This window comes from Lithobates pipiens, unplaced genomic scaffold (genome assembly GCF_037356315.1).
Source record: "Lithobates pipiens isolate NorthernLeopardFrog02 unplaced genomic scaffold, aLitPip1_a1.2 Scaffold_1, whole genome shotgun sequence".
Lineage (NCBI taxonomy): Eukaryota > Metazoa > Chordata > Amphibia > Anura > Ranidae > Lithobates > Lithobates pipiens.
Window position 1 is genome coordinate 81,065,645 of NW_027507685.1, and position 13,435 is coordinate 81,079,079.

Consider the following 13,435-nt stretch of genomic DNA (forward strand, 5'->3'; position numbering starts at 1 on the left):
CTGTGCGATTCGAGTTCAGCCATACAGATAGTATGGCTGAATTCGTGTCGCACCCGCCGCAAATTCGCACGGGACCCTTTTTTTGGCCCGCAGCAGAATCGGATCGCATGGGTGTTCACACCATGCGATCCGAGTTTGCAGATCGCACTGCGATATGCGAACTGATCTGGGGGTGTCATTAACATTTCACTGACACTCCCAGCAGTTTGCATAGGGCAGTGTGAACTGCCGCCGGGAGGCATGCGATGCGGGAACCCGCCGCGGATTCATGGCGTTCCCGCATCGCTCCAGTGTGAACCCAGCCTAATAAGCGATAGTTTTTCTGATCGCTGTATTAGTGTCACAGGTGACGCTTGTTAGGCAGGTAGGTATTTAGGTTTGCCGCAGCTTTTTATAGCGCCAGGGACCCCCATATACTACCGCATAAAGCCCCCTGATTGCCCCCTAGTTAACCCTTTCACCAGTGATCACCATATAACTGTTACAGTTGACGCTGGTTGGTTAGTTATTTTTTTATAGTTTCAGGGCACCCGCCATTTATTACCTAATAAAGGTTTAACCCCCTGATCACCCGGCGGGTGTCATTTGTGACTGTAATAACTGTTAGGGCAGTTAGGGTTAGCCCCCTTTAGTTCTAAGGTACCCCCCTAACCCCCCCAATAAAGGTTTAACCCCGTGATCACCCCCCGTCGCCAGTGTCACTAAGGCTGGGTTCACATTGCAGCGGTTTATGAGAACGGATGTGATTCGCACCGCACTGCAGTGCAAATCACATCCGATCTCTGTGCGATTCGAGTTCAGCCATACAGATAGTATGGCTGAATTCGTGTCGCACCCGCCGCAAACTCGCACAGGACCCTTTTTTTGGTCCGCAGCAGAATCGGATCGCATGGGTGTTCACACCATGCGATCCGAGTTTGCAGATCGCACTGCGATATGCAAACTGATCTGGGGGTGTCATTAACATTTCACTGACACTCCCAGCAGTTCGCATAGGGTAGTGTGAACTGCCGCCGGGAGGCATGTGATGCTGGAACCCGCGCGCATTCGTGGCGTTCCCGCATCGCTCCAGTGTGAACCCAGCCTAATAAGCGATCGTTTTTCTGATCACTGTATTAGTGTCACAGGTGACGCTAGTTAGGCAGGTAGGTATTTAGGTTCGCCGCAGCTTTTTATAGCGCCAGGGACCCCCATATACTACCGCATAAAGCCCCCTGATTGCCCCCTAGTTAACCCTTTCACCAGTGATCACCATATAACTGTTACAGGTGACGCTGGTTGGTTAGTTATTTTTTTTATAGTTTCAGGGCACCCGCCATTTATTACCTAGTCTCACTAGTGTACCCCTAAATTTAGGGGTGTCTACTTTCCAAAATGGGGTCATTTGGGGGGGGGTTTGTGCCATCTTGGCATTTTATGGCCTTCAAAACTGTAACGCCCTTAGAAAGCCTGAAGGCGGTGCTTGGTTTTCGGGGCCCCGTACGCGGCTAGGCTCCCAAAAAGTCCCACATATGTGGTATCCCCGTACTCAGGAGAAGCAGCAGAATTTATTTTGGGGTGTCATTTCACATATGCCCATAGCATGTGTGAGCAATATATCATTTAGTGACAACTTTGTGAAAAAAAAAAAAAAAAGTTTGTAATTTTCCCGCAACTTGTGGCAAAATATAAAATATTCCATGGACTCAAAATGCCTCTCAGCAAATAGCTTGGGGTGTCTACTTTCTAAAATGGGGTCATTTGTGGGGGTTTTGTGCCATCTTGGCATTTTATGGCCTTCAAAACTGTAATAGGTAGTGAGGAGTGAAGTCAAATATTTACGCCCTTAGAAAACCTGAAGGCGGTTCTTGGCTTTCGGGGCCCCGTACGCGGCTAGGCTCCCAAAAAGTCCCACATATGTGGTATCCCCGTACTCAGGAGAAGCAGCAGAATTTATTTTGGGGTGTCATTTCACATATGCCCATAGCATGTGTTAGCAATATATCATTTAGTGACAACTTTGTGTAAAAAAAAAAAAAAAAATTTTTTTTTGTCATTATTCAATCGCTTGAGGCAAAAAAATAAAATATTCAATGGGCTCAACATGCCACTTATCAATTTCCTTAGGGTGTCTACTTTCCAAAATGGGGTCATTTGGGGGGGTTTTGTACTGCCCTGCCATTTTAGCACCTCAAGAAATGAGATAGGCAGTCCTAAACTAAAAGCTGCGTAAATTCCAGAAAACGTACCTTAGTTTGTAGATGTGACAACTTTTGCGCAAACCAATAAATATACAATTATTGACTTTTTTTTTACCAAAGACATGTGGCTGAATACATTTTGGCCTAAATGTATGACTAAAATTGAGTTTATTGGATTTTTCTAATAACAAAAATTAGAAAATATCATTTTTTTTCAAAATTTGCGGTCTTTTTACGTTTATATCGCAAAAAATAAAAATCGCAGAGGCAATCAAATACCATCAAAAGAAAGCTCTATTTGTGGGAAGAAAAGGACGCAAATTTTGTTTGGGTACAACATTGCATGACCGCGCAATTACCAGTTAAAGCAGCGCAGTGCCAAATTGTAAAAAGACCTCTGGTCATTTACCAGCAAAATGGTCCGGTCTGAAGGTGGTTAAGTACAATTTTTGATGCAATGCTTTGCAGCAGGGCTAATTCCTGCAATAAAACTAGAGTATATGGCAGAGGTTGCAGTGTGATGGCACCAGTGCCTAAGGCCCAATTTTTCTGCCCCTGTTTAACAGGGGCGTTTAAGTACAATTTTTGATGCAATGCTTTGCAGCAGGGCTAATTTCTGCAATAAAACTAGAGTATATGGCAGAGGTTGCAGTGTGATGGCACCAGTGCCTAAGGCCCAATATTTCTGCCCCTGTTTAACAGGGGCGTTTAAGTACAATTTTTGATGCAATGCTTTGCAGCAGGGCTAATTCCTGCAATAAAACTACAGTATATGGCAGAGGTTGCAGTGTGATGGCACCAGTGCCTAAGGCCCAATTTTTCTGCCCCTGTTTAACAGGGACATGTAATTACAATTCTTGATATAATATTTCACAGGAGGGCCCCTTCCTGTGCCCACCCAGAGTAACGGTGAGGACTTAGGGCCGGTTCACACAGCGAGGCGCGGCGAGGCGTCTCCGACTTACCTCGCCGCGACCTGCGGGGAGCTCAGCGGCGACTTGCAGAGGACTTCTGTATAGAAGTCAATGCAAGTCGCCCCCGAAGTCGCCCCGAAGTAGTACAGGAACCTTTTTTCTGAGTCGGAGCGACTCGAGTCGCTCCTCTCAGAACGGTTCCATAGTACTGAATGGGGGCGACTTGCGGGAGCGAGGCGAGGCGAGCCGTGTCGCCTCGCCTCGCCTTGCTGTGTGAACCGGCCCTTATAGTGTTGTGGCACCAGCACCACAACCACCAAAGGTCAATTTTTCTACCACTGTTCAACAATGGCATGTAATTACAATTCTTGATATAATCGTTCACAGCAGGGCGCTCCAGCGCCCACCAAGAGTCACTTTGAGGGCTTACAATGTTGTGGCAAAACCAACACCTTGTTCCGCCATTTCTGCAGAGCATATAGGGCAGGCCCCTACTTTCAAACATCCAATTTACAAACATCTCCTACTTGCAAACGGAAGGAGACAACAGCAAGTGAGATGAAAAAAGATGGACGACAAAACAAATTATACAGGGGTGATAACCCTTCCCTATGTTTTCCAAAAAGCTTAAAAATAGTTTTTTTGACTGGAGCTACACTTTAAAAATGTACCAGTTGAAAATTACAAACAGATTCAACTTAACACAACAAACCTACACAGTCCCTGTCTTGTTTGCACCACCTGTATACTGCTGTTCTGAGTATATAGGGCCTGGGGGCCACACACATTTCCTTTTTTTAATATGGGTACGGGGTTCCCCTTAATATGCGTACAAGACCCAAATAGGCTGGTAATGGGCAGGGAGGGCTACCCATGCCATTTTTCTGAATGATTTTCAACCATATTGCAGGAACCAGATATAACATTAAAACCGCAAGCAGTTTTAAATGGTGTTATTTCCGTTTAATGTCATTTTGTGCAGGGACTGTTCTAAACACGGGAAACACGTGACACTTCACAGGCATACTACAGACACCCCCCAGGCACCATATTTAAAGGAATATTTCATTTTTTTTTTCACTTTAATCGTCATTAAAATCAGTGTTCCCGCCAAAACGGCCGCTTTTAAAACTTTTTATTGCATTGACCCATGTCCCCTGAGGCAGGAGTCAGGTCCCCAAACCCTTTTTAGGACAGTATCTTGCATATCAGCCGTTAAAATTAGCACTTTCCATTTCGAACGTTCGAGTCCCATAGACTTCAATGGGGTTCTAACGTTCGTTACGAACGCGGGGTCCGTTCGAAAGTTCTGGTGCGAACCGAACCGGGGGGTGTTCGGCTCATCCCTAATCATGAACTGTCTCACGTTTTGTTATCTTTTTCTCACTTTCTTTTAGCCAGCTTATAACAATGAACGAAAGCTTTTTGTCTTGAGCAGCTGTAACCATCTTAATTTCTACTGCGCATGTCTTATTCTGTGTGATGTGTAATTTACTATATGAATCACTTTTTGATAACTCAATACAATTAGTTCTCAAAAGACAGCATGGTGTGAGTGTCCTTTTATATGTTCTTTGAGAACCGATTCTGGATATATCTGAAATTATACAATACATTGAATCTGAGGTCTGAGAGGTTGAAGGTACCACTCTAGACACAGGATTAACCCTTTCAATAGCCAATATTGTTTTTATTTCAGCCTTTATCTAGTGCCGACAATTTATTCAGTACTTTACATATACATTAGTCCCTGCCCTGAAGACGATGCTGGTAAAAGGTCATCTAGAACCCAGGAAGAACATGCCAAATTGCGCCGCCCCAAGATGTATGAGAATTATGTGTCAGCAAAAATCCCCTCTCTCCAAAAAAAAAGAATTAGCACTAATCTGCACGCTCACCACCTAAGCATAAATCCCCCCTACTCCCAGTACAATTTGCCTCTGCTGAAACCCCCCCCCCCCCCACCTTCAGCACACATCTCCCCTCCCCCAGCTCAAATCTTCTCATTCAGCATATGCTCCCAGCACAACTGCCCCCCCCCCCAAAAAAAAAGTTTCCCTTTCCTAGCACGAATCTTCTCCCCCCACTTCAAATCCCCCCTTTAGCACAAACACACATCACCCAATCGTTTGTCCTAGCACAACCCCCCCCCCCCCCAAAGTTTCTCCTCCTAGCACTAATAATTTGCACAAACATCCCTCTAGCACAACCTTCCCTTCCCAAAGAATGTCCCCATCTAGCACAAATGACCCCCCCCACCACCACCATATTACATATTCTAGCACAAATCCCCCCTTCTAGCAAGAAACCCTCATCCCTTATTCCTTCTTTCAACACAAATTCCCCCCCCCCTTAAATCACCGCTCCTAGCACACCTCCCCAAGTTTCCTGTCCTAGAACAATTCTTACCCCCTGCTGCCCCCCTCCAATCTCCTTGTGGTGCCCCCACACTGCACATGATACCACAGTGCCCAGGGAAGCTTCCCCTCCTGCCCACCCCTTGTCATAGCCTTGCCACAAGAGGTTTACAATCTGAGGTCCCTAACTCACATGAATACACATACATAGCTCCCAACTGTCCCTGATTTGGAGGGACTGTCCCTGATTTGGAGCAATGTCCCTCTGTCCCTCTTTCCTCCTCATTTGTCCCTTGTTTTGGTCAGATCTCTATAGTTGTATATAAAATGTACGTTTTATCTTTCAAAAGGTGTTTCCCAGTGCTAAGCCTTTCATCCAAATTCTAAATTGCTGCATTTGTAAATTTTAAAAGCAAATATAAAGGAATAGTAGTGGTAAAAAATAGCCCTTGAGGATTTAATTAACCTTTTTTTCAATTAAGTCTCCTTTAAGGGGGTGTGGCAGGGGGGCGTGTCCTATGCCTACATACGTTTGCTAGTAGGCGTCCCTCATTCCCATCTCAAAATGTTGGGAGGTATGCACATACTAAGGCCAATTCTAAAAGGAGCCAATTACACAAACACATGGGTGCTCAACCCGTGGCCCTCCAGCTGTTGTGGAACTACATGTCCCATGAGGCATTGCAAGGCTGAAAGTTACAAGCATGACTCCCAATGTCAGAGGTAGCCTAACAGCATGTTTTTGGAGTGTGGGAGGAAACAGGAGTATAGGGAGGAAACCCAGCAAGCAGAGTGAGAACATGAAGATTCCATGCAGATATGGAGTCATACAGAGGACCCTAGTACTGCAAGACAGAAGGGTTCACCACTAATCCTCAGGAAAACATTAGTCACATTTATCTGGACATGTTCTGTAATGTTGAAAATTGTTCATAGATTATCTAAGCTACTTCATTTCTAATGAGTGCCAGAAAGATACCCCAGCATTTATATTTACACAGGTAGTACACATGTCTTAATCCAATCACCAGGGAATGTGTAGATATTAATTGTCCCAAGAACAGATAGGGTCCATTGACCTAAGTCCTAAAGGAAGGTATGGAACGGGCTACTAGGTGTTGCTGGTTAGGTCAGGCTGGGGGCCTCCCAGGAGGATTCTTCTGTCATGACGATCAGGGGATCCAGCACCCATAGCACTTCAGTGAGCCTAAGGGACAAAACTATGGCAGGCAGGAATGGGTTAAAGTGTTCACTTGCTCTCCCACCACTAAGGCTGGGTTCACACTAGTGTGGGCTGTGCGTTTCAGGAATTGCATTGATTCTTGCACCTGAATCGCACAGCTCTTGCAGGCTGTGCGGGGCTGCCATTCATTCTGAATGGCACCACACCCATCTCAGCCCACAGCGCGATCGTGGGTGCAGGAACTGCAGGGAAATCGCATGGTCAAAAAGACCATGTGGTTTCCCTGCGGGCACGTTTTTAAAAAGGTACATGCAGTCCATGAATGGGCTGCCATGCCCGAGAAAACACAGGATGCACAGCCCATACTAGTGTGAGCCAAGCCTAAGATTGTGTATGTGGAAGACGTGCAGCCAACACATCAACCACCCTGGTGTGATTACATAATCCCATCTTTCATGTCAGGAAGTCTGCAAAAGTGTTATTTCCTCCATTTACATGGCTAAAGGTGCAAATTGTCAAAATGTAAAATCATTGGGTTAGAGATGCTAAAACAGCATAAGACTCCATGCACACTGGACATTAAAATAATGTTCTAAAAACGCCAGTAGCTTTGCAGTGAGTCTTTCAAAGTTTAATGTTTTTACAATAGCGTTTACCCTGTTTCCCCTGAAAATAAGACCTAGCGTGATTGTCGGTGATGGCTGCAATATAAGCCCTACCCCCCCAAATAAGCCCTACCATGTTTCCCCGAAAATAAGCCCTACCCTGAAAATAAGACCTACGAGGACTTTAACTAGGGCTTATTTTGGGGGTAGGGGGTGCTTATATTGCAGCCATCACCGACAATCACGCTAGGTCTTATTTTCGGGTAAACAGGGTATTAGCGTTTTTTTTGTGTTAGCATTTTTTTCAATGGATGAAAAAACGTTTAAAAACTCTGGTGAGCCGCGTTTTTGAGTGTTTATCAACGTTTATCAGCATTTAACATTTGTAAGCTTTTTTAGTGTCAGAAAACAGCTCCTGAATGCAATTTTAGGGCGTTCAGACAACAGCCCATAAATTCCACTGCTGATAAACGTCCAAAAACGTCCATGTGTGCATGAACACATAGGATAACATAGTGGGGAGTTTATGGGCTGTTAAAAAAAAACGACCAAACTCCCAAAAACGGCCGTTTATGAGTTTCAGTGTGCTTGGAGACTTATATGTGTGTCAAAGGCCACCACTCCTGTTTAGGGTTGGTTGTTTCAGTTTGACATGGATGGCTTTTTACATGCCCCTTATGTACCTCTCTGTCCAAAATGTGAGCCTCACTGTCCTTGAAAAATCCCAAAACCACAAATATAATATATTGCAGCTCACCATGATGATGGCTGCATCAGATTTTTTTTAGGTTTTTTCCTTCTTATGCCGCGTACACACGAGCGGACTTTTCAACATCCAAAGTCCGACGGACTGATTCCGTCAGACTATTCGATCGTGTGTGGGCTGCAACGGACTTTAGATTCGCCAAAGTCTGACGGACTTTAGAATATGGAACATGCTTCAAATTTTTCCGACGGAACTCCGCCGGACCCGGTCCCTTCGAAAAATTCTCTCGTGTGTATGCTATTCCGACGGACTAAAACCGACGCTAGGGCAGCTATTGGCTACTGGCTATGAACTTCCTTATTCGAGTCGTACGTCATCACGTTCGAATCCGTCGGAGTTTAGTGTGATTGTGTGTGGCCAAGTCCGCTCAGTCGAAAAGTCCGTCAGAACTCTGTCGGAACTCCGGCAGAACTCCGGCAGAACTCCTTCGGAAGTCTGTCGGACATAAGTCCTCTCGTGTGTATGGGGCTTAATACACACCCTGTATTAGTGAGGAGCAATGGGGAACTTTTGGGCAGCAGCATTGTCAGTCTCATGGAAGGAGAGTGTTAGATGTACTAGCAGATTTAAGTACACTAACAAATTGAAGCTGAACTGCAACGTTATAATCCTTTACAGCAAATATATATATTTTTTCCTTTTAGGATAAAGGTTTTACATGAATTAATAAAATTTGATCATTGTAATCAACCCCCTCAGTGTTAAAGCAGAACTTTAACCATAACAACTTGATAAAAAATACTGTTCTTTAGCAAGGAACATACATTCCACATTAATAATTATGTTACCAAAATTAGCATGTTCTGTAAATTGCCTCCAGCATTGTTCATGTTTCTTTATGTAGGAGGCTGCCATTTTGCTGCAGCCCAGAGCCCCTGAATAGCAGTAAATCATAAAGTGGAAATAAACCCATTGATTAAACCGTTTAAAAAAAGAGTTAGAGCCGGTTCACACAGGGGCGACACAGATCCGACTTCAGGTCGCCCCTAGTCGTGCTACATGTAAAAATCAATGTAAGTGAATGAGAGCCGTCTTAATGCACACTACTGAAGTCTCTCCGACTTTATAAAAGGTTCCTGTACTACTTCTATCCGACTTGTAGGCGACTGGTACCCATTGATCCAGGAAAGGGGGTGGGGACGAGCAAGCGGCCCCCCCTCCTAAGCCGTACCAGGCCATGTGCCCTCAACATGGGGGGGTGCCTTGGGGAAGGGGGGCCTGCGCGGCCCCCCCACCCCCAAAGCACCTTGTCCCCATGTTGATGAGGACAAGGGCCTCTTCCCGACAACCCTGGCCGTTGGTTGTTGGGGTCTGCGGGCGGCCCCCCACCCTATGTGAATGAGTATGGGGTACAATGTACCCCTACCCATTCACCTGTGAAAAAAATGTAAAAAAAAAAACCACAACACACAAGGGTTAAAATAGTTTATTGCACAACTTCGGGGGTCTTCTACAGTCTTCGGGGGTCTTCTCGCTGGACTCCTCCGCTATCTTCTGCTCTTTTGCTAGCTCTTTCACTAGCTGAGGAGCCTGGCTTTCTTCTTCGCCACCGCCCTCTTCTTCCAACTTCGCGGGTCTTGTCCCCCTCTTCGGGGGTCTTGTCCCCCTCTTTGGTTCTTCTTGCCGGTCTTCTGTCGCCATCTTCTGTTCTTCTGTTCTTCTCTTCTGGAGATGTTACCTCGTCGCTGTCTCCGGTCACAATGACAGGACACGCGGTGTGCGGTAACTTATATAGGAACATCACCGGATGATGTCCCCGCCCATTATGATGTCAAGAAGAACCGAAGAGGGGGACAAGACCCCCGAAGCTGGAAGAAGAGGGCGGTGAAGAAGAAAGCCGGGCTCCTCCGCTAGTGAAAAAGCTAGCAAAAGAGCAGAAGATAGTGGAGGAGTCCAGTGAGAAGACCCCCGAAGACGGAAGAAGACCCCGGAGCTGTGCAATAAACTATTTTAACCCTTGTGTGTTGTGGTTTTCTTTATATTTTTTTCACAGGTGAATGGGTAGGGGTACATTGAACCCCATACTCATTCACATAGGGTGGGGGGCCGGTATCCGGGGGCCCCCTTATTAAAGGGGGCTCACAGATTCCGATAAGCCCCCCGCCCTCAGACCCCGACAACCAATGGCCAGGGTTGTCGGAAAGAGGCCCTTGTCCTCATCAACATGGGGACAAGGTGCTTTGGGGTGGGGGGGCCCCCTTCCCCAAGGCACCCCCCATGTTGAGGGCACACGGCCTGGTATGGCTCAGGGGGGGGGGGCACTCGCTCGTCCCTGCCCCCTTTCCTGGCCGGCCGGGTAACGTGCTCGGATAAGGGTTCTGGGGGGGACCCCCATGCCGTTTTTTCGGCGTAGGGGGTTCCCCTTAAAATCCATACCAGACCTAAGGGCCTGGTATGCTCTCGGAGGGGGAACCCACGCCATTTTTTTTTATTTGGCGTGGAGTTCCCCCTTGAGAGCTCATTCTCTGATTGGCCAAGGCAAAAGTCGTCTGGCCTGGGGCGACTTAAAGTCGTGTTGTAAGTCGCCCCAAGTTGTGTCCAAGTCGTGTTCAAGTCATGTACTAGTTGCCTCCAAAAGTCATGTTGAAAGTCATGTTGCCCCTGTGTGAACCGAGCCTTACATTCCGGGATTGCTAACTGTAACATTTGCTTGTTGCTCCCAGCATTGGAACTAGCAGTGCAGGGAACTCAGTCTGCACTCAATGCCACAGCATGAAGCTGTTCCCCTTCCCCTGGCCATTTTGCATGTAAATTGTGGTGGCCTTGGGGGGAAATTGCCACCCTTGGTAAGCTGCAATATAATAAATGTTTCCTTTAGGGTTTAATACTGCTTTAACTAAACTCAGACATAATGGGGATGGTGATCGAGGATACCCAGCGGAAGGTCTCCGAGTATGCGAATGCTGTTGCTCACAAACCCTTTGTTCTCGCTTCCAAATCTTCTTCACAAATTTCAAAAATACGGAATCTTGTCGAACTTGAAGATTAACTTCAACAAATCCGAAGCGATGGAGGTAGGTATAACATAGCCCCTTCTCACACATCTCCAGGCTAGTTTTAAATTCAAGTGGACAGAAATAGCCCTGAAATATTTAGGATACCTACATCCCCCCTAAATTGTCCCAAATTTTTGCCCTGAACTTCCCACCACTGCTGAAAATCATTTAAGAAATGCTTAACAAGTGGCACATGGGCCTTCATTCATAGTTAACTAGATGCCAACCGCCGGCCGTCAAATGACGGCCTCCCGTTTAAACAGGGAATGCGCGCGATCGTGCGCTCGCATCTGTTTCTTCGGTGGCGGCGTGTCACGGAGACACCGCTCGTGTCGGCGGCAATGACTTCATCACGGCCGATCACAGATGGTCACACCCCGACTGTGCACGGCGCATGCGCGCGATCGTGAGCGTGCTGCGCGTGCACGTCGGTGGCGGCGTGTTCCCCGGGAACACTGCTCGTCACCGACGCTGGTAAACAGCCATTGGCCGGCTGTTTACCCACGTGATCGGCTGTGATCCTTTCACAGCCGATCACTAAAATGTAAACAAACCACGGTAACGAGATGTTACCGGGTTGTTCTCCTCCTCTCACCGATCGTGTGTGAGGAGGAGATTGCGGTAACATCTCGTTACCGCCTAGTGTACACCAATCACACTGATTGCCTGCCTGCCCCCCCCAATAAAGAGGACCTGTCACCACCCCTCATAGTACCTGTCAATCACAGTCCATCAGAGTACCTGTCACAGTCCATCAGAGTATTTGAGTACCTGTCCCAGCCCATCAGAGTACCCGAGTACCTGTCACAGCCCATCAGAGTAACCGAGTACCTGTCCTAGCCCATCAGAGTACCCGAGTACCTGTCCCAGCCCATCAGAGTACCCGAGTACCTGTCACAGTTCATCTGAGTACCCGAGTACCTGTCCCAGCCCATCAGAGTACCCGAGTACCTGTCACGGCACATCAGAGTACCCGAGTACCTGTCACGGCACATCAGAGTACCCGAGTACCTGTCACGGCACACCCGAGTACCTTTCACGGCCCATCAGGGTACCCGAGTACCTGTCACGGCCCATCAGGGTACCCGAGTACCTGTCACGGTCCATCAGGGTACCCGAGTACCTGTCCCAGCCCATCAGAGTACCCGAGTACCTGTCCCAGCCCATCTGAGTACCCGAGTACCTATCACAGTTCATCTGAGTACCCGAGTACCTGTCCCAGCCCATCAGAGTACCCGAGTACCTGTCACGGCACATCAGAGTACCCGAGTACCTGTCACGGTACATCAGAGTACCCGAGTACCTGTCACGGCACACCCGAGTACCTTTCACGGCCCATCAGGGTACCCGAGTACCTGTCACGGCCCATCAGGGTACCCGAGTACCTGTCACGGTCCATCAGGGTACCCGAGTACCTGTCACGGTCCATCAGGGTACCCGAATACCTGTCACAGTCCATCAGGGTACCCGAGTACCTGTCCCAGCCCATCAGAGTACCCGAGTACCTGTCACAGTTCATCTGAGTACCCGAGTACCTGTCCCAGCCCATCAGAGTACCCGAGTACCTGTCACGGCACATCAGAGTACCCGAGTACCTGTCACGGCACATCAGAGTACCCGAGTACCTGTCACGGCACACCCGAGTACCTTTCACGGCCCATCAGGGTACCCGAGTACCTGTCACGGCCCATCAGGGTACCCGAGTACCTGTCACGGTCCATCAGGGTACCCGAGTACCTGTCCCAGCCCATCAGAGTACCCGAGTACCTGTCCCAGCCCATCTGAGTACCCGAGTACCTATCACAGTTCATCTGAGTACCCGAGTACCTGTCCCAGCCCATCAGAGTACCCGAGTACCTGTCACGGCACATCAGAGTACCCGAGTACCTGTCACGGTACATCAGAGTACCCGAGTACCTGTCACGGCACACCCGAGTACCTTTCACGGCCCATCAGGGTACCCGAGTACCTGTCACGGCCCATCAGGGTACCCGAGTACCTGTCACGGTCCATCAGGGTACCCGAGTACCTGTCACGGTCCATCAGGGTACCCGAATACCTGTCACGGTCCATCAGGGTACCCGAATACCTGTCACAGTCCATCAGGGTACCCGAGTACCTGTCACAGTCCATCAGGGTACCCGAGTACCTGTCACAGTCCATCAGGGTACCCGAGTACCTGTCACAGTCCATTAGAGTACCGAGTACCTGTCACAGTCCATCAGGGTACCCGAGTATCTGTCACAGCCCATCTGAGTACCCGAGTACCTGTCACAGTCCATCAGGCTACCCGAGTACCTGTCACAGTCCATTAGAGTACCGAGTACCTGTCACAGTCCCTTAGAGTACCGAGTACCTGTCACAGTCCATCAGGGTACCCGAGTACCTGTCACAGCCCATCTGAGTACCCGAGTACCTGTCACAGTCCATCAGG

The 13,435-nt window shown here is 48.0% G+C and overlaps 1 protein-coding gene across 1 annotated transcript in view; it reads right to left on the reverse strand.

Moving 5' to 3' along the window:
• Positions 1-13,435, reverse strand: part of VARS1 (valyl-tRNA synthetase 1) — a 153,035-nt gene that overhangs the window by 82,137 nt on the left and 57,463 nt on the right. The window lies entirely within an intron of this gene.